The sequence below is a fragment of the Epinephelus lanceolatus genome, chromosome 11, assembly GCF_041903045.1.
Source record: "Epinephelus lanceolatus isolate andai-2023 chromosome 11, ASM4190304v1, whole genome shotgun sequence".
NCBI lineage: Eukaryota > Metazoa > Chordata > Actinopteri > Perciformes > Serranidae > Epinephelus > Epinephelus lanceolatus.
The window spans coordinates 32,881,219-32,884,174 of NC_135744.1; positions in this window are offsets into that span (position 1 = coordinate 32,881,219).

Sequence of the window (2,956 nt, forward strand, 5' to 3'; positions counted from 1 at the left end):
AATACACTTTACCACTGTGAACACAGTACAGCCTCAAAACCTGATATATAAGACACAGACAGAAAGACAATTAATACTTAGAAATAATGAAAAGCAGTTGTCAGTGTGTAGTTACTTTGATTTACACTTTCGAAGGAGGTGAGAGTATAAAAATAGTAGTATAAAATTCCACCCCTTCTCCATAAGTCACTGACTGAAATAAAACAGACAGCTTCCTCATATAGATAAACCCATAATTTAGACTTTTCTAAATATACCAGTTATTACCTTTTTGTCACACAAGAATAATCCATAGGCCTATGTATATAAAAGTAAGTACCAAATATCGATCTTACAAAAACCTATCTTAGTAAATAATATTAATTACCAATTATCTGACTTACAAATAGTAACCAGTCCAAGTGTATGATAGATTTTAATACCAACTGTCTTTGCCTTACAAAAATAAATATGAACATTAACATTACAGATATATATCTTCATCAACTTGTCCTACTATCTTTTTCTATTTAAATAAGCGAGCATATGAATTATACAAAGTGTGAATAAACCTGATCATAACTAATGAAATATCACAAAGTGAGAGGAGTTCTCCTTCATCCTCTGTACTGACTGATACAAAACCATACATGAGAAATTAAACAAAAAAATGTTCTCTCACTTACCCCATAGGACATGGCCAAACTGACAGTTTAAACTTATTTATTGTGCACTGCATTAATAAAATCAGGTACATTTCTGTCTAGCGTCAGTGTCCAGGGCCGTCACAACCGGACAAGCAAACTAGGCAATTGCCTAGGGCCCCGAGCTGGAAGGTGGCCCCCAGAAACGGCTGACATTGGTCCATATCAATGACAATATGATGGAACCCCTATAGACACTGCAACAACGACAACACGTTGGAATCCCCCCTAATGGGGCCCCCTACCAGCTGCTGCTTGCGAGTGGCTAAGTACGGTGACCAGACGTCCCGCACTGTGCAGGACTGCACAGCATTTCTGTCTCTTTTCACGTGTCACTCAAATTGAGACCATGTCCCTCATGATTGGTTGCCACCCGCGCTAGCATTGTTGGAGTACCGTAGTACTATGGTACCTCACGGTACCACTACTGTGGGATAAGTTCAAAGTCCAATTGCAAGCAAAAGAAATCATTCAGCACGCTATGCAAGTACAGATTTCAACCAGCAGCAGAAACAAAAGGCGAATCCTGCCGGTTGTGGGTTGAACAGGGGTCACAGACGCTGTATTCCTGTCAAATACGCCACAAGATAAGGCTTACCAGCGACGGGGAAGTCCGGCTCCAGGTCCAATAATTTCCTCTTTGTTGATTTCATGACTGCCCAGAAATACCTGAACAGCAGAGCCGTGGCGGCACACAGGTATGTGATGTGTCAGAGGAGAAACGAGCCGTTCACATTTCTCTCTGTGGCAGGTAACGGTCCACAAACCTCACCGCACTTTAGGGACTGTTCTTTACTTATGGAGGGACTGTTCTTTACTTGTCAGGGGAGGAGGGTGGCTGGTTGATTTTTATTTTATTTATTTATTTTATTTTGATCCCCCCTATGTTAATCACTCATTGATGCTGTTTTTGAAGTATGAATAAGTCAATAAGTAATTTATTCCATTGAAATATCAGTGATGTATTATAGAAAAGTGATTTATCTTTTTATAAATGACAAAACGTCTGCCTAATTTTTGCTGTGGTATCATGATACTACTTAGAACCATGATGCTTTCACTGGTATCGGGGGGCTCCAAGGTGCCTCTTGCCTAGGGCCCCCAGAGTGTCTTGAAACAGCCCTGTCAGTGTCTGTGTTACTCTGGATGAGAAGTCACCATGAACATGTTTTAATAGGGACTATCTCATCAAAAATGAAATTTGATTCAGCTCTATTGTAATGAGGTGAATGCATTAATAAACAAATGCATGACTTTTACTTTGAGCAAAAAAACAAAACATCAACAGGCATGCTCAAAAGGAGTAGGAAGAAGTATACACTTAAAATCCTACCACCTTCTCAGTATTCATGTCTCATTTGAAAAGGAAATTGTCAACAACTATCCCAAACTTATTTACAGCCATTAATATAGATAAATAAACATTAGTCTTGGATATTAATATTCACACCCCATCTCAACCAAGTCCAGATACATAAATAAACCAACCCATCACATCACCCCTCTAAATATACTGTGTCTGTACATCTTTTTAAAGTGCTCTATAGTTGTGTAACCCATTCCATAAATCCACCCCACACACTGAAATACACAGACTTTTCAAGGATTTTTTTATTTGATTTTCCTCTTAAATGTCCCCCCTACCTGTGACAAAACATTATCTGAAATTTTCCAGACTGAGATCATTTCTTGCTTTGTACATTTATTTGTACCATTTTAAACTTAACCAATTCCCTGAATTTCAATGCATGATGTGACTAAAAACAGTGTGTTCGTGTGCTCCCTTTATCCAACATTATGTACAATCCAAATGGCTTTTTTTGTAATGTGTATGTGTATACAAATTACATTCATAGGTGTTTCCCCAGTCCTCCACACAGTAATTAAGATGCAGTAAAATGAGTGAGCAGTAGAGGATGTATAGTGATTTATGGTCCAGAATGTGTCTTGATTTTCCCATTACTGCAATGGTCCCTGCCAGCTTTGATTTAATGTTTAATTGAGGTTTCCAGCTGATTTTGTGATCCAGTATCACTCCCAGAAATTTATCTTGACCCACTTTTTCTACCTAAACATTATCTATCTTCATTTGGTGGATACAAAACCTGGCCATATAAACCAAATCTATCTGTATACAACTAGAGGTCAGTATAATAAATATGTTGTATTGTAATTTGGGCAATTTAATCTCTTATATTGTAAACTACACTTAAATCATTTCAATAAGACATAAACACAGGTGCAGATCATAAAAAAAAGACAAAGACAGTAAC